The following is a 17,686-nucleotide window of genomic DNA, read 5'->3' as shown; positions in this document are numbered from 1 at the left end:
GCTTACAAGGGGTCGTAAAATTGTCCCCACGAGCTTACAGTGATTTAGTAAGAGATATAAAACTTTATTGCTTCATTGCACTCAATGGCTAAATTAGTTTTAAATTTTAATACACCTTATTTGCCTTATATTAAGTAGATAATTTTGATGCACCACTATTACGTAGTACTTTAATGTATTAAAATTATAAAAAAATCACAAATTATTTTACGGTTTCTGGAAGAATAGTGGATTAGAAATTAATAAATAGATTAGTCATTGAGTTCTTTTCAACAGAATACTTATTTGTGAAATATATTGTAAGAAACTCTTTGAAATATTTTTCTTTAATATTAAAATATTTGATGTGGATCACACAACAGAGGCTTTTTCTTAAGTTGAGAAAATAAATTATTTCATAAATAAATAGGTACATAAGTAGGTACATAACATATTTACCTGTATTAAGAAAATGTCTTAAATATTAAACTAGTAATAATTTGAAAGCATAAATCTACATGTAGATTGTAGATGCTAGAGCATCAAGATATAGGTAGAGGCTATAGAGCCTACGCCTACGCCTTCTCAAAAACGAATATATGCCAAAATTAAGTATTGTAAATCATTTATTACATTATATAAAGAATGAACAAGTTCCTAATATTAATATGTATATAAATAACCAGTTTATATAAGTGGACCATTCGTCACCCAGCTTCTTTCCGCGCCGCCGCCCACGCAGCGGATGTAGCAAGTCTTTAATAATTAATGACATTTCACGTAAATCCGGAAAGCAGTTTTAGTTTTGTATGCGATGTAGTTTCTCGCACAATTAACCTTATTTTTAGAATGAAAACTTTTCGACAGTTAGGTATATTATTTACAGTAACAAAGCAAGCGATTTTTATTAAAGTCTATAAGTGGACGTAAGAAATAACCTTTTTTACCTATTTCTTTAATTAAAACCAGAAAGAGACATACGAGCTTGAGACAGATTTCATGTTATATTAAATAATGTTATTCTTTATGATATAGTTTAAAGTATGTATTCAATGATCTATCGCTCCTAATTATTTTTTTACTTTCAATCATCATAATCCGAATGCGAAAGAAAATCGCTTTTGGTAATTTCTTTCGCTACATTGCTATGCATTGTACTTTAGTATGCTAAAGCAAATATTATATTACCAACTTCTTATTTACTTTTATAGAAAACGTATATATATGTAGCCCCTATGACAATATGTATGTTATCCAAGCGTATAGAGACAAAAGATACGTTCACACCGCGCTAAATATATTTCAAATTACAATAAAACTAGTGACCACCATTTATACATAACTAGCTTTCCGCCCGCGGCTTCGCCCGCGCAGTCAAAGAAAAACCCGTATAGTTCCCGTTCCCGTGAGATTTCCGTGATAAAACCTATCCTATGTCCCGGGGTAAAAAGTAGCCTATGTCCTTTCTCGGGTATCAAAATATCTGTATACCAAATTTCATGCAAATTGGTTCAGTAGTTAAGGCGTGATTGAGTAAAAGACAGACAGACAGAGTTACTTTCGCATTTATAATACAGTAGCACCTCGTTAAGTCGAACCTCGATAAGTCGAAAACCTCCAAATCTCGAAAAAATGTCTTGTTCCCTTCCCTTCAAACCCGAAAACCTCCGTAACTTGAAATCTTGGCCCTCTGTTAGTCGAAATAATCACCGAGTCCCTCCAAGCCATTTTGGTACATATTTTCACTCTATAACTCGAAAAATTAAATTTGACCTCTGTATCTCGAACATTGCAACATTTTATTTTACAATCTTTATAACTTGATCATTTGGACTTTTAATTGTTTCTTAGAAAACATTTTAGGAGTATACGATAATAAATTTATGACTCAACTAAACACGTGTTGGCATTAAGTAGGTATCTGATGACGAAATTATCGATTCAGTAGCTCAGAAAACCGATACTAATGATTAAGATGACATAGAAGACGTGAATAGTACATGCGCTCCATGCGTTTCCATCAAAGAGGCAAGAACCGCATTGAATACCTTACGAAATTTTATAGAGCAAACCAGTATCTCTGAAGAAGAAGAATTTTCTGTTCTTTATAGATTAGATAATGCTAGAGAACAACCAAATTATCGAAAGCAAAAGAAATACTGACTTTTTTTAATGCCATATTTTAAAGTGAAACTTTGATTACATCGTCTCAAACTTTTTGGTCTGTGTAGCGCATGTCGCGTGACGGTCGGCTGCCGAGTAGGTATAAAGCAGTGTTCGGAACCGTACGATAATTATCGTACAAATACGGTAATTTTGTGCCTAAGTTTCACTTTTACCGTGGTTTATAAAACCACACAACATTTTTTATTTTAAAATGATTTGAAATAATGTTGATTTATAATAAATAAAAACATGTTTGTCACCTCTGCAAGTTGAATTTTAATGTACTTTACCTCTCTAACTCAAAATTTATAAGAATAAACCTCAAACTCTTTATGTCGAATCAAAATCCGCCTAAGTCGAAATCCTCCATAAGTTGAAAACTCTATAACTCGAATTTTTTGGCGTCTCCCTTGATATTCGACTTATAGAGGTGCTACTGTATTAGTATGGATATAACAATGTGTCATATTATCAGAATGAATATCAGCCATCAATCATACGTCTAAAGGGATTCGCCCACTTAGCTGTATTACCGTTTTATATAACCATAACTGTTTAGAAAGTCTAAATCGACTTTTAATTAGTGAGATAAGGGGCTCATTACACTGCCATTATTGTGACAAGTGCTTTTGTGTTTTACATTAGGGTTCCGTGTACATATTTTATTTTAAATAAATATAATTACATATATGACACATATTAATGAAATGAAAGTATTCATCGTTTGCATCACCTTCATCAAATACGGATAGGGAGGTATTGGTCTCCTATGTGAGAGTAAGGTAAAATATTTTCGAAATTCACTACTTCTTTTATTATTTTAGTTTTCAAACAACTGCGGCCAAAGCTCATAATTTGTTTAGCGTGAGCGTTTTATATTTTGATACAACATATTCTTTAGTATGCTATAAGATATTCACATTTTCTTTATTTCATAATATATATAACATATTCTTTAGAAGCTCTAAGTAAATCAAGTTTACCTTGATGTTGCAGTTATACATATTATCTAGGAGCAGAAGAAAATGTGATGAATTAAAAAACAAATGTTTGCTTCTTAGTTTAAGTACCTATCTAATTTCCTTGCATTCTTCCAATGGCAAAATTACGAGGAGCCATTGTAAATTATTTATTAATCTCGTATTCGAAGATGAATTGTACAGAACCGTCTCAAGATTCCCGTCCACAGATTATGTTACACGGAGAGCGTGACACCTCAGTAATGTTATTTTAACAGATGCTAATGCATTCCGTCTTTTGAAGCTTCCGTGGAAAATTGTTTAGTTCATTATTTTATAGCGATAGCAGATTTATGATTTGGTAGACTTTATTATATAACTACTTACGTGTAGTTAGGAAAATTTCCAACTTACTCTACAATAGAGCTTTTATTGCATTGTTAAACTTATTTATGTTAGGTATATTTTTAATATTTAAGGATTATTTTTTATTTTTGTAATCATTACCTACTGCATAATAGATAAACAGTGCTAACTAATTATAATTTACTCAATTATTTCTTATCATTAAAACAGAAATACAAAACTATATGACCTCGATCACTTCTAGTAACTAAATAATTGAAATTATAATAAAACAAGCCACATCGAATGTATAATTCATTTCTCGCAACAAGAATCAATAAAATATGATGCTAATTCAATGATTGGGCCCATTACCTACACTTAGGCATCCAGGGAATAGCACCAAATGATATGTTGGAGCAAGTCCCACGCCGTAATCTTACCAACACATTACGAGACAATTTTCACGGCTCGATAATTTAATATAATCCAAAGGAATAGAATTCGATAAAACGCGACTGCCAATCGATTCTCGCATCGGCCGTAATCGATTTCTTGCCATCACTATAACGTTAACAAAACAATGACTCTTAAATTGATGGAATACGATTCAATTCGCGAAGTCTCTAGCCCGCCCGTAGAACATGGCTCCTATAGTGTTGTAGATAGAGATGTCGATATTTTTAACAAAAATCGTGATTCGAATCATCGTACTGATCACGACGTTAAAGATTCCATTAGTTTGGATCGAGGATGGTTGTTTTGATTTCCAATTTGCGCTTGCACCGTTTGGGTGCTAAATAGCAGCACGTATATTATGGATACACTTTTGATTCGTATTGCGATTTTCGATTACAAATTGTATCGCTTTGAGCGTAATACTTCATGTAACTCCAATATTTGAAACGTGTGTGAAATTTTACGGCGTTCTTTCAAGGCGTGGAAAAATATAAGTGCTGCAGTCTGTGTGAATTGAGCGCCTTCTGGAAATAGGTATCTAAGTATGATCACAGCTGTTCACTGAATGAACGTAGATATGTATAATTTTAGAAACCAGTGGGTACATATTATAATAAGACACTTTGCAAGCGTGAATTTAAAATATAACATAATGATTAAATTCAAACAAAAAAAAATATACCCACACGCAAATTCTGAACCTTAAGTCCAATTATAAAATCGCAAGCCATAATTCACAATTATTAATACTTATTACAAAGCTAATTTGGACTTAATCACGATCGTAGTCGAAATCGATAAAGTCACGTACACGGCCCTAATGTTAGGGTTGTCTAATTCAAATGTGTAATTCCAACTCGTATTATTACTAAAATGGCCGTTTATGGCAGTCACATCCGCTTATGTTTTATATCTATAATGGATTTCAATTAGGTAATGGCGCCAAGAATTCAGTGACTATCTACGACTTACGAGTTACGAGTAGCTATATACATACATATTTAAAATTTATCATATTATATAGGTATGTGCACCTGAAAATAGGCAGACTCAAACTTTTTAGACTGCCTATTATATTCTATAATATATAATATTATGTAACGCAAAGTAATGATAGATGAATGATTACTATTTTAATTCCACGCAAATAGTCATATCAAGTTTGGTCATTTGGTGCAGTAGGTAAGTTTAGAGAGTAAAGTCTTAGCAAGTAGAAATATGATGCTGTGCTGCGCGGTTTCACACGCAGGCGAACCCGCGGCAAATTCATGTAGGTATTTCTATATCTTATGTGCTATTTATTCTGTTGTCCTATATTACTGTACAGTTTCATCTAAAGCCGTCGGAGTATATTTTCTTGAAAGAGTAACAAACATCCATCCATCTATAGAAGGATTAGTTGTGCCGCGCGGTTTCACCCGCGGAAAATCTCTCGAATCCGAAAGGCAAGCATTTCTATAAATTATTTACTATTCTGGTATAGAAACTATTTCAAGTATTATCAAAATCCGTTCAATGGTTTTCCCGTGAATTTATAAGATAAGATAAGATATAGTAGATTATTGACTAAACATATAAACTCCATCAATGATCCAGAAAGTACACATTCCTTACTTCTGTTTTCTGAATTTGGATTATCGTGGAAAGAATAATTAAAGTCTATGGAAAAATCTTGCAATGTATTCTTCCATAGGTATATAAATACTTTTCGATAAGGTACGTAATTACTTTTCACTACGTACGTAATTCTTTCAGTTACAGATATACCTACATTCAATTATAATTTTTTTTTTTTTTAATGCTGAAGTCTCTGACTCCCAAACTAGGTAAAAACCTGTATGTCAGGAGTCAGATTTGTAATATAAATGTAAAAAAATACTATGTCTGAGTCTGTCTTAGTACACAAGGGCAAAAATATAACAGAAGAAAAATAATTACCTACATTCAAATAAAATTAAAACCATTCAAGTTTTAAATTAATTTTAGGATTCCATTTTTTTTTTATTACCTACATCAAAATATTAGGTAATGATCGTAAAAAATTGTGAGATTAACAACCTGTAAGCATATTAATTTAAAAACTCACAAGTGACAGGAAGCAAAAACTATTCTTGACCTTTAAATAACACATTTAATTAAATAAGAATCAGCAACGACACTTAAACATTTAATTTTTAATGAATGATAGTTGATCCAATTTGCGGCATTGTTCCGAAAAGGTTCCGAATATATTCCAAAGTTTACACAATTGTTGATTTTAATTGTAAGTATGTAATTTTTGCTAATTTAATGTCATGGTTACGAACAACGTATATTTAACTTTATTATTTAAAAGAGAGGGTATAAAATACAAGGTATGTTCTATAATATTGATATTTTTTTCTATAACTTTGACATATCAACCTTTTCGCAAAACAATGAAAAAATTGACACCGTAACGTTCTGATAGTAATTGTAAAATGCCACCAGACATAAGTATTACTAGCGGTCCGCCCCGGCTTCGCCCGTGGTAGTCTCTCCATAAGAACCATCCTCGTACTTCAAGGAATATTATAAAAAAAAGAATTAATGAAATCAGTTCAGCCGTTCTCGAGATAACTCATTTGGCGATTCATTTTTATTATTTAGAAGATAAATATGTCGCAGGTGATTTTTTTATTTTTTAGATACCTAAATATATAATTATATTGCATGCAATTTATTATCTAAGAAAGTACTTTTTGGCTTAGGATCTTCTCCATATTACATACCTTATAGGTACTACTAAGGTTTAATCTGTAACACAATATGCTCTACGATAGATGAATTACACAACACACATACTTACACAGTGCACATACCAAAAAAAATATTGTAAGTACTTACGTGTTTTCATAAAAAAAAAACTTTTATTTTCAGTTTAACTGTCGCCAACGTCCATACCACGTTGAATACACCGGTTCTCGTCCGATCACTGAAGTTAAGCAACGTCAGGCGCGGTCAGTACTTGGATGGGTGACCGCCTGGGAACACCGCGTGATGTTGGCTTTTTGCAAGAATTTTATTGATTTTAAATAAGTTGATACAAAATAATTTTTTGCTAATATTTCTGAAAGTTTATTTGCATTTAAAAACCATATTAAAGATTAAGCTGATTTTGTATGCAGATGAATATTATAGTCTTCTCTTTATCAGGCAGCTAAATTCAGTTGTTCTTTATAACTTATAAGTAACATTATTCACTTTAATGTACATACGAAGTGTAAACGTTATCAGTGGTAGATAAATGAGACATGAAAGATAACAGACCTAGAGGGTCTTAATGAAACAAGGCACGCGAACCAATGTGTGTTAACTAGTTACTAAAACGTTATGGAAGCAAACGAACTAAAACAGATAATTTAGAATGATTTGATTTCAACAAGGAAAATAATTATTGGAAAAGACTTGTTGGTTGAAAAATTAAAAAATTCAAACCCACTTCTTTAAATAACATTTTTTTAACACATCGCGCGTTTTTAAATAAAAATTATAAACCATTGTCGCCTTATGTACTAGCTTCCACCCGCGACTCCGTCCGCGCGGATGTCGGTCTTCGCGTGGATAGTTTATTTCTCCATTTTGAGTAACTCTGACAATGACATCTTATAAATATCTATTGGACCCAATACGGCTAGGCCTCCGCGGTTCTACAGAACAACGTCTATGGATAAAACTGAAAAATTAAGATAATTTTTTTTTCTACGTATTTTTCCAGGATAAAAAGTATTCTATTTTACGCCCTGGATAATAAGGAATAATTATACCAAGTTTCATCGAAATCGAACCGTTAGTTTTCACGTGATGTCTTCACATACAGACAGACAGACAGTATCGATCCAGTAACACCCCCTGCTATTTATTTTTTCAATATTTTCAATGTACAGAAATGACCCTTCTACAGATTTATTATATGTATAGACTAGATTTCCGCCCGCGGCTTCGCCCGCGTTTGCAAAGGAAAACCCGCATAGTTCCCGTTCCCGTGGGATATCCGGGATAAAATCTATTTATATAGTTAATAATCTATTTATAAAATCTATTTTTATTTTCTAGTTCTATCCTATGTGTTAATCCAAGTTACCCTCTATATGTGTGCTAAATTTCATTGTAATCGGTTCAGTATAGTTTTTACGTGAAAGAGTAACAAACATCCATAACTACATCCTTACAAACTTTCGCCTTTATAAAAATAAAAAAAACCCTAATTATTATATCTTATTAATTATTATTTAAGGTCTACATTTTTTTAACTAGTCTTTTTTTCTTCTTATTAAATGCAGTTAAATTGATTGTGTGATATTTTGTTCACAAAAAGAATGCATTTAATAATTTAAATGCGGTCTATTTGTAACTAAAAACTGTTTAGGCCTACGTATTTTTCAAAATTAGAGACGAAGTTTCCTTAAAAACTATGACTAGGTACCTACTGTATCGTAGTTTTTAAACGAGAATACTTAGGTACCACTGCATCAGTTGGTATAATTGCACTAATTTACTTAAATAAAAGGCATTAAAAGCAAATCTAATTTGTTTGCTGCATTACCGTGTGTTCTTTACTGCGGATTTGCATGTCCCAGTCACGGGTTAGATGCAATTAGTTTTATAGTCATGTTTGCTTTTTGTTAGTTATTTGTTAACTATTTAGTAATGTTTGATTTAACTTCATTAGAATAATAATTAGTTAAAACTTCAAAGTCGTTCTACGGCTCAGTTCTACGGTGATGTCATTAGATGAAGACTCCGTTGATTAATTTGAATAAAAAATATTTTATAAATTTTGAGATTCAAACAAGGCATCTAAGTATACGATAAAACAAATAGAAAAAAAAATGTTCCGTGGTTTTATGAAACCACGGTAAAAGTGAAACTGTTCGAACGGTTCCGAACACTGCTTTGTGTAGCGCATGTCGCGTGACGGTCGGCTGCCGAGTAGGTATACCTACTCGGCAGCCGCGATACGTACGCGACATGCGCTACACAGACCAAAAAGTTTGAGACGATGTAATAAAAGTTTCACTTTAAAAACTAAAATAACTAAACTAAAAAAATAACAACATTATTTATTTCTTGCTTGTTAAACAATACATTATTTCAGAATTTACATCGCCAACGTCCATACCACGTTGAATACACCGGTTCTCGTCCGATCACCGAAGTTAAGCAACGTCGGGCGCGGTCAGTACTTGGATGGGTGACCGCCTGGGAACACCGCGTGATGTTGGCCTTTTGCTGTTTTTTTTTAATAGTTTTTAACTTTTTTATAAATATTGAATTATTAAGATATGACTCAATTAACAAAGCAAACTAGGATAAAGTAGTTAAAAGTAAATCTAATTTGTTTGAAGATTGGCTGATGTAGACAAAGCTATTTAGTATTTACGTAAATTTATGGTTTCATCGCGTGATCAAACTTCTAAGACTAAAGATTTAAAGCCGCATTTCGAAATCACACGACTACATTATAATATTTTTTTCATTCTATAATGTTAAAAATTACTACATAATATGTATTTCTTAATATAAAATATACTATGTATGTATATTGAAAAAGAAAATAATATATTGTTATAGATGCTCATTGGCGAAAATATTAAACAAGTAACAAATAGACCGGGAGATACTGACACAAAATTTCGAGTCATTTGTAACAGGATGGCGGTTCTACAGGGGTCTTAGTACGCAATGACAAAAAGAAAAACGATGGTGTGAACACTGGTACCGGCGGCTTAGTCGCGTGGGCGTTAGTCGAACTCGTCGTAAAAATAGCGAAAGTCAAACGATTTGTAACACAAAAATTTTAGAATTTACCGATAGCCCATAAAAAGAAGTAGGCGGTAGTGTCATGCCATACTTTTCCGGTGTGACTTACAGCCCGCCATACCGACGCAAATGTGTTGATTTAAAAAAAAACAATTCAACCATTTGTACCAGGCTAACTTTTGCACAGGTAACCATCGTCGTGTAGCCATTTACGAAAATCACCATACCATACTTTTCGGACGATTCCAAATGGTCGCCATACCGCCGAAAATCTGCAAAATTTTTTTTTTCGCCAAACTTTTTGTACCAGTATTGCATTTGGATTTTTGGAGAGTATTTGATAAAATGTGACCATTATTATATTTGCCATACTTCTAGTAGGGGGAAAAAGTGCTGCCATACTTCATAAATAAATTTATTATTAATTTATAGAAGTGAAGATTTCTACCACCTAGATCTTTGAAATTTTGTATTTATATTTGTTGAACCTCAAACTTATAGGAAAGATTAATGCCATAGTGTTACAAATCGTTCAAAATACGAATAAAATCATACAATAAAAAAAAATCTTATACACATTCGCCACCTCCCACAGTTATGGCATTATCACACTTCTATTTATAATCATTCAGGAGTTGTTGAAAAAAAAATTTAGAGTGTTACAAATGGTTCAGCGAAAAAAAAAATTTGCAGATTTTCGGCGGTATGGCGACCATTTGGAATCGTCCGAAAAGTATGGCATGGCGATTTTCGTAAATGGCTGCACGACGATGGTTACCTGTGCAAAAGTTAGCCTGGTACAAATGGTTGAATTGGTTTTTTTTTAATCAACACATTCGCGTCGGTATGGCGGGCTGTAAGTCACACCGGAAAAGTATGGCATGACACTACCGCCTACTTCTTTTTTATGGGCTATCGGTAAATTCTAAAATTTTTGTGTTACAAATCGTTTGACTTCGCTATTTTTCCGACGAGTTCGACTAACGCCCACGCGACTAAGCCGCCGGTACCAGCGTTCACACCATCGTTTTTCTTTTTGTCATTGCGTACTAAGACCCCTGTAGAACCGCCATCCTGTTACAAATGACTCGAAATTTTGTGTCAGTATCTCCCGGTCTAAAAGATTCAAAACAAAATTGTAGATTTTTTATTAATTATTATTATCAGCACGTATAACAAATGAAGAGCTATTTCAAACGGCCCCGCATCGGCACCGTGGCTTAGTTGGTTAAAGCGCCTGTCTAGTAAACAGGAGATCGTGAGTTCGAATCTCGCCGGCGCCTGATATTTTTATCCTTTTAACTATTTTTTTTTTATTTTTTAAAATTGTATTTTTTATAAATTTTAATTTCAACCGATAATAGAACTTTAATCATTTGATTGCAAATAAAAATATCACATCCAAATAAAATTAATTTTGTTTCAATCTAAAAAATAAATAAACCTGTTCAGTGTTCACTTAACTCAAAAGTTATGAATAGTATTTCCTTGGACAATCGTAGCCCATAACAATAACAAGGGTAATCAAAATAATAAATGGCGGCGGGGAGCGGATCGCTTTTTGTTTCCAATTATTTTTATTGGTGTTCTGTTAATTACATTCTTTAGCGAGAGCCGGCCGCGACCCGTAAGAACATTGAGGACCCTATTCTTAAATCATTCGATCATCATTAGAAAAATAACTAAATATATTATAATTTGTACGGAACCTTTCAAAAGTAAATTTTAGTTTGATTTGACGAATTTCTTGACCAGTAATTAATGTATGCACCTTGAACTAAATTTGAAATTTTGCCGTAGGCGTTCTGTAACCTGCTGTTCATAATAACAAGCGTTAACTAATGGTTTAACCTCTTTAATAAAATTATATCACCCTTAATATTATATAAATTTTTCTTAATATGTGTGTGTATGTATTATCTTACAAGTGCAATGTATGATACATAAAGACATTTTAAGTTTGAAAAATCAGATGTTTTGCGCGAAGTGACAGTAGTACCCACCTCAACGCTTCGCTTATGAGGCGTGCAATAATTGGTAAAATTATAAAATTAGACTTAGAATTAGAGATTTTACTTAAACCAACTTTATTTGTAGACGTAATAATACCTAAAATCAAGATTAAAGCACAGACTAATAATAATATACTACGTATACAAATTAAAGTTTTTTTTCTAGTGGGGTTATTTTCCTAAGATACCCATGCCTCCCGAGGAAAGAGCCGTGGATTATGTCGGATTCCTACACGCTGCTTTAAGCTTTGGTCTGGTGATCATGACGCACAACGCTGAGGTATACGGTTTGCGATGCCGGACACTCAATCATATGAAAAACGTCGACAATGTTCTCTTGTTCCGTCGCAGTATGCGTCCGCGGCGAAGGGCAAGCGCGGTGAGTGGGGAGGTGTACCTACTCCCGCACAGCGCGGCGTCATTCTCGATTGAACGCTGCGGTGTGCGGGTTGCGTCACGGCATATATGAATGCGACAATATGAATTTTTTCGTAGACAATAATAGAATTAGTTCGCAGCTATCCTTCTTTATATAAAAATAAAGACAAAAAACATAAAAGTTTGATAATTACAGCAAAATTGTTCATGTTCACGTCTACCTTGGTAGCTGCGGCAAAATCAACTGACCACCTCTCCGCAGGGAAGGTAAATGCTGCGTCGTGACGCTGCGTTGGGGCGCATACCTCAGCGTTGTGCGTCATGATCACCAGACCAAAGCTTAGACGGGATGCGAGAACACTTCGTATTCTTCAATTTAAGTATCGCACGACACCACAATAGTGTACCCCATCGTCCGAGAATGCACTTAAAAGCGCCTGTTCGCAGTAACAAAGTAGAGTGTTATGTTTTTGCTAAGCATTTATTGATTGAGCTATACAGAGCCGCGAATTTTTATTGGCTTAATGAAAGCGGTGTCGGTAAAGGAATAAGCGGTTAGTTGTTAATGGCCGAGAGATGGTTATTTGAAACGATTAAAGGCAAAGCCAAGATTTCATGCTTGTTATATTTCGTTATACATAGGCTTATTATATGTATATAGGAAGAAATATGGGAATGATATTCCTTACGATTAAGCTGATGCAAAGAAATCTATAAATGTGAAGAAAAGGTATTATGCGAAAACTACCTAAGGTGTGGAAATGGTGAGAAAATATGACTATGATAAGGATCATAATATCAAAAAAGCTAAATTGAAAATGTAAGAAGTTACCGTTTTAAGTGAAGTGGATTCAATTTCAGCGTGAGAAGATTTAACCACAGACTAATCTAATAAATATTATAAAGGCGAAAGTTTGTAAGGATGTATGGATGTATGGATGTATGGATGTTTGTTACTCTTTCACGTAAAAACTACTGAACCGATTACAATGAAATTTAGCACACATATAGAGGGTAACTTGGATTAACACATAGGATAGTTTTTATCCCGGAAATCCCACGGGAACGGGAACTATGCGGGTTTTCCTTTGCAAACGCGGGCGAAGCCGCGGGCGGAAATCTAGTAATAATATACTACGATTTAACAAATTAATTCATAAATACCTAATAGGTATGTATAGGTAAGTCATAGGTATACTAAGTATATCTAGAAATTGTTTTTTTAGGTTACGAAATTCACTTACACAAGTACCTAAGAAGTAAGTAAGTACTATTTTTTTTGGACAGCAATTTGATCTGTATTATTGAATATTTCGGAAATCCGATTTCAATTTTTAAACAGTCAATTTCAGATATCTACAGCCTGCTCTTTCTTTACTTTACTTTACTTTTCGAACTTTACCTACTCATTAAATAAAATGGAACTAATATTTAGATTCTGTTATACCTTCATGTCCTGTTAACGTCATTAATTTGTTTTTTCTCTCCACACAGTTAAGTAATGGTTTAATCATAAAGAGTAGACATGGCGCCAAACAAAGTTAATTACAAATAATAGTCTAATATAGCGTGTATAATCTGTGATATCCAATAATTCATAATTATCATTGCGAGCGCCTAACGAATGCGATTGGAGCTATTCCGGGGAATTTTATTAAGTGGCCGTGTAATTGGTTGTAATTAACATGTTTGTAGAAAAATCTGGAAATTATATCGATTATTTTGGGTTCCTTTTTTTCCTTCTGTGTAATCTAGCGCAGGAGTTACATATTCTGGTTTTGTTAAAATTTTGATATCCTCTATAGGTAATAAATAGGTATGTGTGCTAAATTTCATTGTAATCGGTTCAGTAGTTTATGCGTGAAAACCATACATACATACAAACCTTTCCTCTTTAAATAATAAAAAGTGGAAAGGTTTGTATGTATGTATGTATATTATACCTAGAAAATATGTAAGTAGGTAAACAAGTTTAGAGTATTTTTTTCTAACAATATTCTTGGCGGAAGAGGCGAGTTCGAATCCCGCTTGCGCAATGAAGTGTTCGACCTTTTTCTATTCCTAAAAAAATTATAACAATATTCTAGTTATTAAATTAAAAATTATAAGTAAAAAAATAGGTAGTTATATTTTATGTAAAATTTTATAAGTACCTACATAAGTACTTAAACTTTAAAGTTTAAACCAAACAAGATAGATCACAATTCTAAAAAATATTAAGCGTTCCGCTTTCCTCTACACAGTCACAATAACATAACCAATAAAAGGATCATAAACAAATTTGTAACAATCAAATCGGTCGTAAAGCTCGATCTACGAAATTATATCACATCGGGAACACGGCCGCATTTTATTGCCTAATTTTCTTGATTTGTTTTGTCTAATGAGCGCTGTATGTTCCACTAACAATCGAAAAAAGCAACTTACAAACGGAAAAAAGACAAAAAATCAACCAATTTTTTACTCTATGTCAATGCTAATAAGATTCTATAACGTTTTTGAAATAGAACACGAATTTTGTCGAACCTTATTATTAGTTTTATAGTCTCGTAATTGGATGAAACGCTTGCTTTGTTTCGGATGTCGGCTATTTAGATGTTTTCCCAATATCCATGTTGATATAAAATATAATGTGATTGTAATTTATTAATCATTCTTATTAAGCGAAGATGGTTTGAGCACGAATAAATTTCTTGATTATAATTTAAAATGGGAAAGTTTGATGTTTTGCGTGTTTCAATAATTCTTATACCAGATAGGTAGGTACCTAATAATACACATTCATAATATAAAATATATAAATTTACTGTCAATTGAAATGAAAAATTTTAATAGCTTTACCTTTACCATTTGAAATTGCTGTTTCACTGTTAACGTCGTTAACTTAACGAGAAATCAACTCCTATAATTGTTAGGTACACATAATAACCTGTACATATAATAAAATGTAAGTACCTACTTACAGTTTGTATTTATGACATAAAATTATATTATAAAAAGATAATATTATTGGTAGTTGTGTAAAAATAATAATCTGAATAAACAATCAATGCATTAGCATGGGATCTGGTATGATAAGCAAATATAGAGCCATTAATTGGTTGTATAACTAACTATTACTGGCTTTAACAAACTAAAGTTTTGTATTTACACAATCACTACACATAATTAATGTATTAATTACCAGAATATTAATTAGCCCGGGTATGAATTGATTGTCAACATGAGGGGCGGACAGCAGCGCGCTGCTCCGCCCAACGCCTACTGTGATTTACAAGGAATGATTGCGTAATAAAGTACAGTATAGAGTATTTTTTTCAATTTAATATTAAGGGTGTTATATTGATAAGGTAGGAGATAATTAACATCAAAGCTTTTTTCTGAAATCCAATCGAACATTTTTCTGAATAAAATTGCAGACTGTTCCGTCGCTTTTTGTGTGAAAAAATACTGTTTCAGCGAATTAAATAGGCTCGAAATATCTAATATATTATGGTAGGTGCATTTTAGGAATAATTTTCATATTCCTAAAATGCAAATCAGAGAATTTTTCAACAATGTTAGGGGAAAGTGGGCACAGAGCCTTAAGAGGGCACTCAGTATAGTATCGGAATTTTAAATAATGGCGCGCGCGCGACTCGTGAGCACAATCCCCACACCCCTCCCACCTCGCGGCAGTCGTTGGATTCGCTTGCGAGCACGCATTTACAAGCTGCAACAAATAAATGTTTTTCGACGATTTTTGAAAAATATTGCAAGGTATGTAATATATGTTCTTTTTATTTTGGTGTTTACAATCCTTTAACCAAAATTTGTAAGTTATTAAGTGGCTATCTAGCCATATTTTGGTTCCATAAAAATCCACGTGTCTAAAAATTTTGAGGTAGAATTTCGTCTGAACCTTTCAAATGTCGAAAAAGGCAAAGCGGGCAGGGTAAAGCGGGCACGCGCCCGCTTTGCCCCGTCCGCTAAAATGTTACATTCTTTTGTTAATTTGCTTTTTCCTTTCAGATGACCGCTTATAACCGGCGTAAATATAAGCGTAAAATTTCACAAGCCTCATGGCAACGCTCAACTATGCAGCAAGCAAAACGAGAAGTCAAGAGTTAGGAAAACCTGTCAAAAAAGTAACAACTAAATATGGGATTCCAAGAACGACATTGCAGACATCTTAAATTGGGTTCGTGTAATGTAAAGCTTGGTAGGTTTACCTACTACTTACTGTCTTTTCTACGGAACAAGAAATGGAGCTTTTGGAATACGTATTCCACATGGACTCTTTATTTTACGGGCTGTCTAAACAAGAATTTTTGGAACTTGTATACCTACCTATTACATTATTTTAGGATTTATAAAAAAATATATATATGAAATAATTGTATCGCTTATTAGAGACTAAATAATGATAGACTGTAAACAGGGCGTTATTTTTTTAAATATTACTTCAGATATATCTGGAAATATTGTACCTAAAAGTTTAAAGCTCCTAAAAAGTTCCTTTGTTTCATATATTCATTTAAAAATAATTGTATGACTGTTTGAAATACATAACTTATAAAATATTTTTGTGTCTTTTACTCTATTTATTATTGTATATATTATTTGTGGCTGTATATTTTGAAATCTACTGTTTAAATCCAGGCCTGCCCGCTTTACCCAACTACTGCCCGTTTTGCCCTAAACGAAAGCCCGCTTTAGGCCTCCCCTTCGGGCAAAGCGGGCAATCGTAGGCTTTTAGTAATCTGTTAATAATTATTATATACTTTAACTTTTGACAAATTTAACCACTTAGCATTCAAAAGTATTTATTAATGGAACTTTTGGCAAAAAAATAAATGGATTAACTTCTTTTCAAACTTCATTTTTTTAATTTTCCCGTAAGGTGCCCCCTTTGGGCCCATCTCCCCTATACGTTTTAAAGCAATAGTATCTTCCACAAATAAGTAAGAACTAGGCATCATCATCATTTTTTTAATCAAAGCACATGTTATATTCTTACACATCATTAGGTATAATTAATATTATTATATTTATTTACTTCCTTTCGATTCTTCATCTTTGTCCAGTGTTGCAATCACTCTACATCTTGCAAGGATTCGCTTAACGAGGGTCTTATTAGCCAATTACCGGCTGTGGACAACCCGCGGAGAACGCCATTTTCAACAACCAATAATATATTGGATACTTATTTAATAATAATAACTGATATTCATGTGTTTCGCACTTGAGGGTATAACTTCGCTCAACGAAATCTAAAAGGAGTATTTTTTATTTAATTAATAGGTAGGTACACTAAGGTAACTGTAATGTGTTTAACCTACACCTAAGTACCTATGTATATTAAATATCTTTTGAAACGAATTCTTACAATCGGTAAATACAATAAAGGTAAATATTATATTTAGGTAACTTATTTTTTAGTGCTCTCTATGGAACAATGTCTAGATTAATTAATCTACAAATTTATTCCATTCCATTTTACTGTAAGTAATTTGACTACTAATTGAAATGTCCACAAATAAACGTTGTGTTTATTATAATTAATGTAGGTTGGGGCTAATTAATCCCTTAGGTATCCAATTTTCGAATGATTCATGGAAAATTAAA

General features: G+C 32.9%; 3 non-coding genes across 3 annotated transcripts; all 3 read left to right on the top strand.

Annotated features, from left to right (window-relative positions):
- Nucleotides 1–6,816: 6,816 nt before the first annotated feature.
- Nucleotides 6,817–6,935, top strand: LOC149490752 (5S ribosomal RNA). The gene has a single exon (XR_016317764.1). It is a non-coding gene; the product is annotated as a 5S ribosomal RNA (ribosomal RNA).
- A 2,099-nt stretch (nucleotides 6,936–9,034) lies between these two features.
- LOC149490751 (5S ribosomal RNA) lies at nucleotides 9,035–9,153 on the top strand. Its single transcript, XR_016317761.1, has one exon. It is a non-coding gene; the product is annotated as a 5S ribosomal RNA (ribosomal RNA).
- A 1,745-nt stretch (nucleotides 9,154–10,898) lies between these two features.
- On the top strand, nucleotides 10,899–10,972 carry TRNAT-AGU (transfer RNA threonine (anticodon AGU)). Its single transcript has one exon. It is a non-coding gene; the product is annotated as a tRNA-Thr (tRNA).
- The last annotated feature ends 6,714 nt before the right edge of the window (nucleotides 10,973–17,686 follow it).

This window comes from Colias philodice, chromosome 2 (genome assembly GCF_061535455.1).
Source record: "Colias philodice isolate Cphi_HAF_F1 chromosome 2, ilColPhil1 Martin Lab GWU primary, whole genome shotgun sequence".
Classification (NCBI taxonomy): Eukaryota; Metazoa; Arthropoda; class Insecta; order Lepidoptera; family Pieridae; genus Colias; species Colias philodice.
The sequence above is the reverse complement of the archived record's forward strand: the minus strand, read 5'-3'. Positions and strand labels throughout refer to the sequence as shown.